At 38.2% G+C, this 13,274-nt stretch overlaps 1 protein-coding gene across 1 annotated transcript in view; it reads left to right on the top strand.

Moving 5' to 3' along the window:
- The first annotated feature begins 1,088 nt into the window (after nt 1–1,088).
- The window catches only part of CEP350 (centrosomal protein 350), a 164,173-nt gene continuing 151,987 nt past the window's right edge, over nt 1,089–13,274 (top strand). Inside the window, exon 1 of the mRNA XM_058701136.1 lies at nt 1,089–1,226. The gene's annotated coding sequence lies outside the window, so the exon portion shown is untranslated. The remainder of the gene's footprint in view (nt 1,227–13,274) is intronic.

The raw sequence follows: 13,274 nt of genomic DNA, 5'->3' as shown, positions 1-13,274 counted from the left end.
TACAGAGAGATAAGCGTCTTCAAGATACTTAAAGATGAGAAATAGTCTCTGGGTAAACAGTTGTGGGAGTTCAGAAGGTGCAGGAAAGTGATGGGCAGAGAGCTTGTGCGAAGTGAGCACCTAGCGGAAGGTGGCATTATTTGCAGAAGACATGTCATTTAAGCTAAGTCCTGACACACATTAGAATTCACCATTCGGAGACTGGGGAAAGAGGATAAAGATATTAGAAGATATGTTGATCACACAAAGTCTCTCAAAGCACAGTTCTACCAATGCCTATACCTAAACGGGAGGAAACTCCGTTTTCCTTGCTCTGGAGTCTCTAGCCATTGGACAGACTGCATGCTGAACACAATCGTTAACCCTCGCGAACAAAACGGCCAGTGACAGCAGTGGGTAACTGCAGCAGCCGCAGCGCTGCAATTGCTCTGAAACTGATTGGGGTAAAGAAGATTTACTTGGACGACAATTGGTGAAACATCGTAAACTCTGAGAAGCTGTAATTTCGACTTCTGAGCGCACCCTGGTCAAATCCCCAGCTTGTTTTTTTGGCCCGGGGTGAAATGCGCAGCCAAAAGGCCCAATTAGCGTCCGAGGAAGGAGGGTGGGGGGTGGGGGTGGAGAGAGGTCTCCGCTGCGGATCTACTTTGGCTCCTCCCGAGTCCTGCAAGGCACAAACTCGCCACACTAAACATGGCGCTCTCGAGTGTCCTTTCTTCGTTCTCCCTCCCACACCTTTCGGCCACACTCAACATGGCCCTAACCGAAGGTTGTATTCCTGTAGAATCGTGTCGGGACAGTTCTCGCGAGGTTTGCCTGGGCCCCGACTGCTCCCGCCCTGCCTCGCGCGACCGCCACTGCCACTGCCGCCGGCGCCGCTCCTCCTCCGTGTCAGTTGTTGGGCTGTAATGGCGACTGGGCCGCCGCTGCCGAAGTGACTCCCGGGCGGGGGAGCGGGGCCGGACCTGCGCCAGAGGGAACTGCAGAGAGCCGCAGCTCAGGGGGAGTCTTGCTGTGGGGGAGGGGAGGCAGCCTTTCTGCCTCTCCTTCCTTCTCTGCAGCCCGGCGGATCCCGGGAGCCGGTGCGAGGCGGGCACCCGGTGCGTCCCCGGAGCGGGGAGGCCAGGCCCGGCAGCCCTGGGGCCGGTCGGGGAGGCATCACTGCACCCTCCGCCAGGCCCCGCGGGATGCACCGTGGGAGCCGAGGGCGGAGGCGACACTCTCAGGTGAGCCGCGGGAGGACGTGGCTGGGACCGCCGACGCTCGCTTAGCTTCTGCTGCCTCTGTCCGCGGTCCCGGGTCCCCGGTGGCGGCGAGAGAGGCGGGGCGGGGCGCCGGGAGTCCTGGCCCAGCCTGGCGTCCCCCTCGGGGAACCTCCCCGTGTCCTGAGCCTTTGCGGGGAGGGCCATCCTGAGACCTGGATTTCAGGTCCCACTGGTGCCTGCCGAAGACGGATTTCCTTCCTTACCTGCTAGTGCTCTCCCTGCTCCCGCCCCTCCTCTCGTCTGCAAAAGATGTAAGATACCTCTCGCCTTTGGTCTCCGGAGAAGTGCTCCTCCTTCGCTTGCAGATCAGGCATATTTTAGGAAATTCCGGGCAACTGGCTCCAGTGGCAAGGATGACTGGTTTCTGTTCCTTTTTGGTGGGGATAAGCATTCTCAAGTATAGGAAAAACTTTGATCTTCTGCTCCAGTCTAGCAGCTGCTGAATGTAGTCTACCGATTTATTCACAAATGATTTAGTGGGAGATTTAAAAAGCTCTACGCTTTCAAAGTTGTCAGTATTTTTCCCCGCCCTCTTTTTAAATGTAACGCAACATGGTAAACAATACTTAACTGATGTCCCAAATACGGTTTGGAATTTCGCTGGATTTTTAGTTTTCAGATAGGAAGTTGCCCATAGGTATAAAATTTTAATGTGGTTTTAGTGTAGTAGGAAGTCTTTCATAAAAGAAAAAGATCCTTCATATAGGACAGGTTGTCAGGAGTAGTAATCAGTATCCATGCACTCCGCCTGATTGTTTGATATTTTTGTTTTGATGGCGATCCTTGTTTTGAATTTGGGAAAGTCGTTAATGATTATGTTGCCATGTTAACGATACCTCCTCCTCTTGCATTTAAAGGTTTTAAAGGAAAGGCTATGTTAGGCGGACCTAGCAACAGCCTGAAACGGTTTGTAGAAGCAATGATAAAATACTGAGAGCTGCTCTCCACTTTAAAAATTTTTTGGTTTAAAACACAGTTTTTAAACAAGGCCGTATGCTGCCAGTAACATGAGATTTTGGGGGATTGGTTTTAGACCCATGGTAGAAGTTGCTTCAAACCCATGGTTGTGTAACATGAAATTAGTTTTGGTGTGCTAAATTGACCAACTCCATTCAGTGTAATAAAATGAATCTGAACCATTGGAGCGTCATTGCATTGAAGATGCTTTAATCAGAAAATAAACATCAAGCTAAAATACATTGTATGTGTGGATAAATACATGTATCTCATTTTTTCATAGTAGCAGGACTTGTGTTTGTGATGATGGTGACATCTAGTCAGTAAACAATTTCATACATATGTGAGATAATTTCCCTGATTCTCTGAGATATTTTGTTATGTAAGAGTGTTACTACTTAAACAACCAGCCTCCTGTGGGGGTAATCAATTTAGGAATTATGAAGTTTTGAATTTTTTCTTAGTGCTTTTTTTTGATTGCCAGTTTTTTGCCCCTTTTATAATACTTATGGACAGACGAAAGGAGATGGAGTCCTTATCTTACCAATTTTGTTATTTTTTAAATTGCTATGTTATAGTGGCGGCAAAAAAGAAGCAACTGTTTAAAATAACTGATATTTTTCAGAGTATCACCACATACGTTATTTTATTTAATCGTCGTAGCAATGTGAGGTAGGTTTGGCAAATATTTTTGTTTTGCAGTTGTGGAAATTGATACAAGGAAGTGTGATGAATGATGCTCTTATTCCTGAACAAGTGTTTTTTGTTTTTATTGAGGTATAATTGACACAACATTATGTTTCAGGTGTACAACATAATGATTCATATGTTTGCATTGTGAAATGATCACAAGTCTAGTTAACATTGTAGAATTAGTTTTATTTTAAAATTGGATATTAATATAGATACTCTGGAACTTGGTTTTATAAAATCTAAAAAAAAAAATCTATTTTTGTTCCTTTTGACATACCACTAACTCCTTAATGCTTAATGATTGTTGTTCTTTAAAAATAGTATTTTCAATAATTTTGTTAATTATGAACAAGTGATGAATTATTATAATGAATGGCTTTACCGCTGTATGTACTTTTTGCTTGAACAGTACTCCTAAGAAATTGTAGTTGATTTGTCATCTTTCATTTTGTTTGGATACTCATAGTTATGTCGTCTTTGAAATTCAAAGCATTTATAGTCTTGGTTATGATAAACCAATATTTGGGCCACATAGTAGCATAACTGAAAAGTAGTGACATCTTGGTGACTTTATTCTAGTACTGGTGATTTAAAAAGTTAACTTGTCATCTACACTTGTGATTGCTAGTTTTTGCAGTGCAGGAGAGGTTGTGAAATAATTTCTTTATTGACATTTTCTTCTCATGTCAAACAATTTCTAGTGTTGCAAATAGTCCAAAAAAACCCCACAAATAATCAAAAGATTGCATAGTGGGTTTTTTTTTTTCTTTCTTCTGCACTAATAGCTTTTTGCTTGTTGTTATCAGAAGTGTAACTTTACATTTACTAGTGGTTATTTTGGTTTGTTATTTGCCTTTCTTGTCTAGTCTGTAAGTTCCATGATGGCAGAGTTACTCTGTTAACTATTGTGCACCCGGTGCTTAGTACATAGTAAACCAGTCAATAAATATTAGTTGAATAAATTGACTTAAGAGTGGTCTTGGCATAATATTTAAAAAAACACAACACTGGTTCATGTTCCTAGGCACATATCAACTCTTATTAGAAATATACTCTAGAGATATGTTCAAGTTTGCTAGGTTGCAGGGAATTACAGCCTGGGATTAAAAAACCACTGAGGATAAGCCACAGGTGGATCCTGAAAACTTTATTGGCTACTTTAATGATTTGCCTAGGTCTTCTGGCAATAGTTATTATAATTTAAAGAAAATAGAAGGTTTAAGGCCCTGGCCTAATTAGTACTATAATTATAGGCTTTTAATAACTTGAAGTCACTTCTTAATTACAGCATTGAGAGTTTTAAATCTGAAAGGCCAGGTAGTCCAATTCCCACGTTTTGTACATAAGTGAACAGTATCGTATAGGGGAAATATCTCACCCATAGGTGGTTTCATAACTGGATGAAGAATTCACTATACAGTCTACACCTCTTTAAAGTCAGATAATTATCAAATTAGAGGATGATTGTGAATCAACCTGGCGGTCTGTTCATTCTGCGTCAGAGTGAAAAACTCAAAATAGGCCTCTCCATGAATCAAAAATATTTGTTGACTTAAAAATGAACCTCAACCCTCCCCTCTGTCATTGGGACTATAAGTTGGTACAAGTAGGACAGTGTTCTGGAAGGAAATTTGGTATTATCTATCAAAATTAAAAGGGCGCATATTTGATAGAGTTACTTCATTTTTAGGGGGTTTATCTTACAGAAATTTTAACACAAAAGCATAAGAGTAAATCTATAGGGAGTTCATTTTAACATTATTACAAGTAAATGCCAATAGTATTAAAAAATTAAAAAATGTCAAGAATAGTCCTAAATGTAGAGGAATAGTTAAAATTATAGTGTACTTATGCTGTGAAGTGCTATGCACTTGTTAACAGGTTGAGGGATAGCTAGATTTACTTCATGAGAAGCAGCTGAGTGTATCATTGAGTGCAAGGACCATGCAACTAACTTTCTGGGTTCAAATCCCAAATGCATCATTTATCAGATGCAGCCATTAGCAAATTACTTAAACTCATCTGTAAACTGGATATAATTATAGTTTCTCACCTGACAGGGCTGTTGTGTGAATTAAATGAGTTGCTACTTAGGCCTCAAGCAAGCACAGTAAGCACCACATAAATGTTTGAGTGTTTGCAATTACTATTATGTCCTGACATGGAAGAATGTTCATGATATAATCCTGAGTGAAAGAAAAAAGTTGCATTACACTGTAGAATATGATTCAGTTTTGAAAAAACAAACACGGACAAAGAAATGTAGTTTGATTTTGTTATGATTTTGTATGTCCGTAGGAAAGGGTCTGTGAGGATATATGTTAAACTATCAGCTATGTTATCCCTGAGGGAGTGGATGACTTTCCTTTTTTTACTTTAGACACTTTTGTACTGTTTATTATAACTTCCACTTTTAAAATTTTTGAAGCTTTTTTTCTAAAAAATATCAAAACAATTTCCTTTTATTATACAATCATATAAATGTATTTTTGAAAAAAATTTTTTTTAATGTTTATTTATTTTTTAAGAGAGACAGAGCACGAGCGGGGGCTGAGCAGAGACAGAGAGGGAGACATAGAATCTGAAAAAGGCTCCAGGCTCTGAGCTGTCAGCACAGAGCCCGAAGTGGGGTTTGAACTCTGGAACAGTGAGATCATGACTTGAGCCGAAGTCAGACACCCAACCGACTGAGCCACCTAGGCGCCCCTAAATGTATTTTTTTTTTTTTTAATTTTTTTTTTTCAACGTTTTTTATTTATTTTTGGGACAGAGAGAGACAGAGCATGAACGGGGAAGGGGCAGAGAGAGAGGGAGACACAGAATCGGAAACAGGCTCCAGGCTCCGAGCCATCAACCCAGAGCCTGACGCGGGGCTCGAACTCACGGACCGCGAGATCGTGATCTGGTTGAAGTCGGACGCTTAACCGACTGCGCCACCCAGGCGCCCCCTTAAATGTATTTTTGAATTTAGTTGTTTTTCAGAGATCTGTAGATTTCATCAACATGCTATCACATGATTAGATTCTGTTTCAAAACTTTTGTTGATGCAGTTAACCCTTAAGTGTTTTTATTTTATTTTTTTTATGTTTATTTATTTCTGAGACAGAGAGAGACAGAGCATGAGTAGGGGAGGGGCAGAGAGAGAGGGAGACACAGAATCAGAAGCAGGCTCCAGACTCTGAGCTGTCAGCACAGAGCCCGACGCGGGGCTCGAACTCACAAACCGTGAGATCATGACCTGAGCCGAAGTCGGTCGCTCAACTGACTGAGCCACCCAGGCACCCCAAGTGTTTTTATTTTCTACTAGCTTTGTGACCTTAAGTGTCATTTCTTAATTTGCAAAGTAAGCATACAGGCTAGATCAGTTGTTTCTTAAACCCAGGATTCCCAAACTGTGCTGTCAGGTACCTTTGAGGACTATAGTGAGCTCACACAGGCACTGTAGAATATTTAAAAAATTTTGAGGGAAACACGGTAATATTTCACAGCTGTGGGGTATCTGTGTGATATTTGACATCTGTGGGGCACTGCTCAAACTATTAGTTTCAGGTAGTGTCTGTGACACTGTGCTGTATTCCTTTTGATGACAGGAAGTCTTCAAAAAACTAGGTTTGGGGGCTACTGTGATAAAAAAAAAAGTACTGTGCAAAAATCCATATGAACGGTAAATGAAAGTGGCAGTGTCCAAAGTGTTTTCAAGGTTTGGGAAGTTGTGTGTAGTAGGTGCATTCATTCCATTAATAAGCAACTGTGGTTATTTAGTAATAAAATATTTCTTTCAATTTATATGTATTTTTCAAACTGCTACTAAGTTGTTAGGACATAAATACTTAATAGATTGTATGGATCTAATAAATGGAAATAGAAGGCATTTTTTGGTGCCTAGGGGGAACCTTGAAAAAAATTACTGAGACACTGAGAGTTCCGTGAAATGAAAAAGCTTGGGAACCTCTCAAACTCTTTTGACTAGGACACTTACAATAAGAAATTTATTTTTTCTTAGGGATATAATTACATATATGTATAAATATAAATGAATTGTAAGTTCCACTAAATAATATCCTACTACTTTTAACACACGCTGTTATTTTTAATTCAGTCCCGTTTGATTTTATTAAAAGATGCTAGCTCCAATCTATCAGATTTTTTTTTTTTTTTTTTGACCTACTAATGGGTTGTTAACTACAAATTTGAAGAGCATGAGGCTGGATGACCTCTAATTTCTAGCTTTAATGTGCTTTGTTTTCTGATTGGTTATAAATGAAATCGGACTACACTTATTCAATTGATGCATCTCTGAAAGTTTGTATAGATGCTACATTTGTGTATTGTGAATTATTTTTTTTTAAATTTATTTGTTTTGAGAGAGAGAGAGAACCCGAGTGGGGGAGGAATAGAGAGAAAGAGAGAGAGAATCCCAAGCAGGCTCTCTGCACCATCAGTGCAGAGCCCAGTGTGGGGCTCGAACCCACACACTGAGATCATGACCTGAGCTGAAATTAAGAGTTGGATGCTTAACCAACTGAGCCACCCAGGTGCCCCTATAACAGTATTTTATTAAAGAATTTCTCTGTAGTTCCAGGCTTGTTTGGAATTATAAATGCATATATGTATGCATGTAACTATTATTTAGTTAGTTATTTTACATGTTGTCAAAATAAATTACCTGCTTAGGAATGGTTAACCTCTTCATATTGTATGAGACTCCTGTATTTTTTTTTGCCTGTTTGCATGTAAGAATTGGATCCTGAGACTTATCAATGGGAGCATCCATCAGTCAGCAAGTGGGTCTGGAGCACCTAGTGTGTACTCTGCATGGACTAGGGATATATAGGGGCCTAAAACATCTCCACAGTTCCATGTAAGCGACAGATATGTAAATAATAGCACAGGGTGGTAAGAGGAATGGTAAAGTACTGTGGATCCACAAAGTGGGAGCAACTACACTGCCTTAAGGAGTCAATAAACGCTTCCAATGAAAGAAAAAGTAGTTGTCTTTCTTTCCTTTACAGCCTTAGCTTAAATTAGTAAGTTATTGAATATGGAAGGAAACTTTTCAAAATTGTTTGTTTTTTCTTGTTTTTTTTCCTTCCTCAAAAAGTGACACGTGCCCCTGCTTTAACAAAATTCAAAAACATATTCGTAGAAAAATCTGCTTTTTCTCCTTGATCCTCATTCAGAGTTAACCAGGTTTAGCAATTTCTTCGGTATCAGGGAAGGTTTTGTCATGAAAATTTCATACTTAGGCCAAAAAATAATCCTGACTCGCAAGCTATAAAACACTTTTATAGGGATGTATTCCTTGAAATTAATTTGGAAGAATAAGTATTCAGGATAACTAGATGGTGGGTAAGCAAAGCTTAAGTTCCTATTCCTAGGGCTTTTTTTTTTTTTTTTTTTCCCCTCATTATTCCCAGTCTTGTTCGTTGTCTTCAGTTCTCCTTCTCCTTAAGTAAAAGATTAGGACCACCTCTAGTCAAGCTCTAGTTCAGCTCTTCATTTCTTATCAGTGGGAGACATCATGTTCTTTGAGATCCTCACCCTGCCTCATATTCCAGGGGCCAAACTGGTACCAAATGTTACATAGTTTCTTCTGGATTTCATAGATTACAGTAGATCTGCCTTATATTTGTAAAAGTAGTTGTTGGGGTTTTAAAATTTTATTTATTTATATATTAATGTTTATTTTATTTTATTTTTTTTGAGAGAGAGAGAGAGAGAGAGAGAGAATGAGAATGAGTGGGGAAGGGGCAGAGAGCCAGAGACACAGAATCCACAGCAGGCTCCAGGCTCTGAGCTGTCAGCACAGAGCCCAACATGGGGCTTGAACTCACCAACAGTGAGATCATGACCTGAACTGAAGTTGGCTGCTCAACCGACTGAGCCACTCAGGCACCCCGGGTTTTGTATTTTAAATGTGAAAAGAGTTGAGGCTGAATCCGCAGGTCACTTGTATTTGTGTATTATACTATATTATGGGGGTGTTGGTTATTCTGGAAGTTTACTTGGAACAGTGTAATGGGTCTGACCTAGAGCTGGAAAGTTTTCTCCTTTTTTTCTAGCCTGGTCCCTACTAAATTTGTCCATTTTATATTTAGACTAGGTAGTATGACTATTGCAGGCTTGTTTTTTCTCATTCTTTCAGGCAGCCATGATTGTTACATAGGATCTGATAGAGATGAGAGAACTGAAATGTAGCAAAGGTATGGAAAATATTCTCTGTGCGAGCCAAAACAATATAATTTCATTTTATCCCTAGTGCCAGGCACATAGTGGGAGCCCAGTGAATAATGGAACCAAATCTATGTGACTGAATGAGAGCCCTGTCATTTGCTTCTAGAGGATACTTGAGAATTGGCCATTTAAAAATATCATCTTGTATCTTATTTGTGTATATACCGTAAGTACAGATTAGCATTTCTCAAACTTTTTGGTGTCAAGAGCACTTCATGAGTTTTTAAAAACTTAAAGAGCTCTTGTTTATGTGGGCTACGTCTATTGATATTTACTGTATTAGAAGATTTAAATGTATATATTAGTTTAAAACATTTTGTTTAACGTTTATTTATTTTTGAGAGCAAGAGAGAGAGAGAGAAAGAGCGCAAGCAGGGGAGGGGCGGAGAGAGAGGGAGACACAGAATCCAAAGCAGGCTCCAGGCTCCGAGCTGTCAGCACAGAGCCAGACACGGGGCTTGAACCCACGAAGCGTGAGATCATGACCTGAGCCTAAGTCGGAGGCTTAACCGACTGAGCCACCGAGGCGCCCCTTAAAAAAAAAATTAATTCCAGTATAGTTAACATACAGTGTTACATTACTATCAGGTGTACAATATAGTGAGTGATTCAGTACAATATAGTGAGTGTGCATTACTCAGTGTTCCTCATGGTAAGTGTACTCTTAATCCCCGTCACCTATTTCACCCATCCATCTTTTTGTTCTCTATAGTTAAGGGTCTCTTTTTCTCTGTTTGTTTTGTTTCTTAAATTCCACATGTGAGTGAAATCTAATGGTATTTGTCTTTCTCTGATTTATTTCACTTAGCATTCTACTGTGTAGATCCATTCATGTTGTTGCAAATGACAAGATTTCATTCTTTTTTATGGCTGAGTAATATTCTATTATATATACATAAATATATATATGTACATATACACATACACACACACACACCGCCCTTCTTTATCCATTCATCTATCAGTGGACACTTGGGCTGCTTCCATAATTTGGCTATTGTACATAATACTGCAGTAAACATCGGAGTGCCTGTATCTTTTCAGATTAGTGTTTTCGTATTCTTTGGGTAAATAACCAGTAGTAGAATTACTGGATCATATGGTAGTTCTATTTTTAATGTTTGGAAGAACCTCCCTACTGTTTTCTACAGTGGCTGTACCAGTTTGCTTTCCCACCAACAGTACAACAAGGGTTCTTTTTTCTTCACATCCGTGCCAATACTTGTTTCTTATGTTTTTGATTTTAACCATTCTGACTGTGTGAGGTGACATCTCATTGTTTTGTTTTGCATTTTCCTGATGATGAGTCATGTTGAGCATCTTTTCATGTGTCTGTTGGCCATATGTGAGACTTCTTTGGAGAAATGTCTGATTCATGTCTTCTGCCCATTTTTTAATTGATTATTTGTTTTTGTGTGTGTGCTGAGTTGTAGAAGTTCTTTCTATATCTTGGATACTAACCCTCTATTGGATATGTCATTTACAATATCTTCTCCCATTTAGTTAGTTTATCTTTTAGTTTTGATGGTCATTTCCTTAGCTGCACAGACACTTTTTATTTTGGTTTAGTGCCAATAGTTTATTTTTGCTTTTGTTTCTCTTGCCTCAGAAGATGTATCTAGTAAAATGTTGCTTCAGTTGATGTCAGAGACATTACTGCTTGTGCTGTCTTGTATGATTTTATGGTTCAGGTCTCACATTTAAGTCTTTAATCCATTTTGAGTTTTTATTTTTGTGTATGTTGTAAGAGAGGTTCAATTTTATTTTTTTGCATGTAGCTGTCCAATTTTCCCAGTACCAGTTTTTGAAGAGACTGTCTTTTACCATTCTTCTTTGTTGAAGATTAATTGACCATGTAATTGTGGGTTTGGATCTAGGTTTTCTATTTTGTTCTATTGATCTATATGTTGGTTTTTGTGCCATTCCCATGCTGTTTTGATGACTACAGCTCGCTAGTATATCTAGAAATCTGGGATTGTGATACCTCTGTTCTGTTTTGTTCTTTTTGTTTCAAAATTGTTTTGGCTATTTGGGTTTTTTGGTTCTGGTTCTGTGAAAAATGTTCTTGGTATTTCGATAGGGATTGCATTAAATCTGTAGATTGCTTTGGGTAGTATGGACATTGTAACAATATTTGTTCTTCCAATCCGTGAGCATGGAATATCTTTCCATTTGTTTGTGTCATCTTTAATCTCTTTCATCAGTGTTTTATGGTTTTTAGAAGACAGATCTTTCACCTCCTTGGTTAAGTTTATTCCTAGGTATTTTATTATATTTGGTGCAATTGTAAATGGAATTGTTTTCTTAATTGTTTTCTTAATTGCTTCTTCATTATTAGTGCATAGGTGCAACAGATTTCTGCACATTGATTTTGTGTCTTGTGTCTTTGTGTCTTGGGACACATTACTGAATTCATTTATCAGTTGTAGTCATTTTTTGGTGGTCTTTGGGATTTTTTATATATAACATCATGTGATCTGCAAATAGTGGAAGTTTTACTTTTTCCTCACCAATTTGTGTGCCTTTTATTTCTTTTTCTTGTATGACTGCTATGGCTTGGACTTCCAGTACTTTGTGGAATAAAAGGGGTGAGAGTGGACCTCCTTGTTTTGTTACTGATCTTAAAGGAAGAGCTTTTGATTTTTCACCATTGAGTATGATGTTAGCTGTGGTTTGTTTGTTTGTTTGTTTTTTTTATTATATGGCCTTTATTATGTTGAGGTATGTTCCTCTACACTTACTTTGTTGAGGGTTTTTATCATGAATGGATGTTGTACTTTGTCAAATGCTTTTTCTGCATCTCTTGAAATCATATGGTTTTATCTTTTGTTGATGTGATGTATCACGTTGATTAGTTTGTGAATATTAAACCACACTTGCATCCCAGGAATGCATCCCACTTGATACGGTGAATGATTTTTTTAATGTATTATTGGATTCAGTTTGCCAATATTTTGTTGAGGCTTTTTGCATCTGTGTTCATCAGAAATATTGACCTGTAGTTCTCTTTTTTTGGTAATGTCTTTATCTGGTTTTGGTATCAGAGTAATGCTAGCTTCATAGAATGTATTTGGAAGCTTTCCTTCCTCTTCTTTTTCTATTAACTCTTCTTTAAATGTCTGGTAGAATTCTCCTGTGAATCCATCTGGTCCTGGACTTTTGTTTGTTGAGTGTTTGATTACTGATTCAGTTTCATTGCTAGTAATCAGTCTATTCAAATTTTTTGGTTCTTCCTGATTCAGTTTTGGGAAGTGATACAGTTCTAGGAATTTATTTCTTCTAGGTTGTCCAGTTTGTTGGTGTATAATTGTTCATACTGTTCTCTCATAATCCTTTATAGTTTTGTGGTGTTGGTTGTCATTTCTCCTGTTTCATTTGTGATTTTATTTGCTCACTCACTCTCTCTGTCACTCTCTCTCTCTCATGAGTCTGGCTAAAGGTTTATCAGTTTTGTTGATCTTTTCAAAGAACTAGCTCCTGGGTTTATTGGTATGTTACATTGTGTTGTTGTTGTTGTTGTTGTTGTTGTTGTTTTAGTTTTAGTTTCTATTTCATTTATTTCTGGTCTGTTCTTTTTTATTTCCTTCTTTCTATTGATTTTGGGTTTTATTTGTTGTTCTTTTTGTAGCTCATTTACATGTCAGGTTAGTTGTTTATTTGAAATTTTTCTCAACTTCTTGCAGCAGACCTGTATTGCTATAATCTTTCTTCTGAGAACAGCTTTTGCTGCATTCCAAAAATTTTAGACTGTTGTGTTTTCATTTTCATTTGTTTCTGTATTTTTTGATTTCCTCTTTGATTTCTTGGTTGACCCACTTATTTTTTAGTAGCATGTTATTTCACTTCCATGTATTTGTGTTTTTTCCAGATTTTTTCTTGCAGTTTATTTCTAGTTTCATAGCATTCTGGTTGGAAAACATGCATGACATGGAAGTTTTAAACATATTTATTAATTTATTTAAAATAACAATAAACCTGTATTAAAATAAATAACATTTTTAAGTGAAAAGTAACTGTATTTTCCAAAACACAAAACACAAAAGCATTTAGTGAAAAGAATAACATTGTTTGACATTTTCAAATCTTTTTAATATCTAGCTTAATAGAAGACATCTGGATTCTCAT

The sequence above is a fragment of the Neofelis nebulosa genome, chromosome 15 (assembly GCF_028018385.1).
Source record: "Neofelis nebulosa isolate mNeoNeb1 chromosome 15, mNeoNeb1.pri, whole genome shotgun sequence".
In the NCBI taxonomy this organism is placed as follows: domain Eukaryota; kingdom Metazoa; phylum Chordata; class Mammalia; order Carnivora; family Felidae; genus Neofelis; species Neofelis nebulosa.
This window is presented reverse-complemented; position numbering and strand designations above follow the sequence as displayed.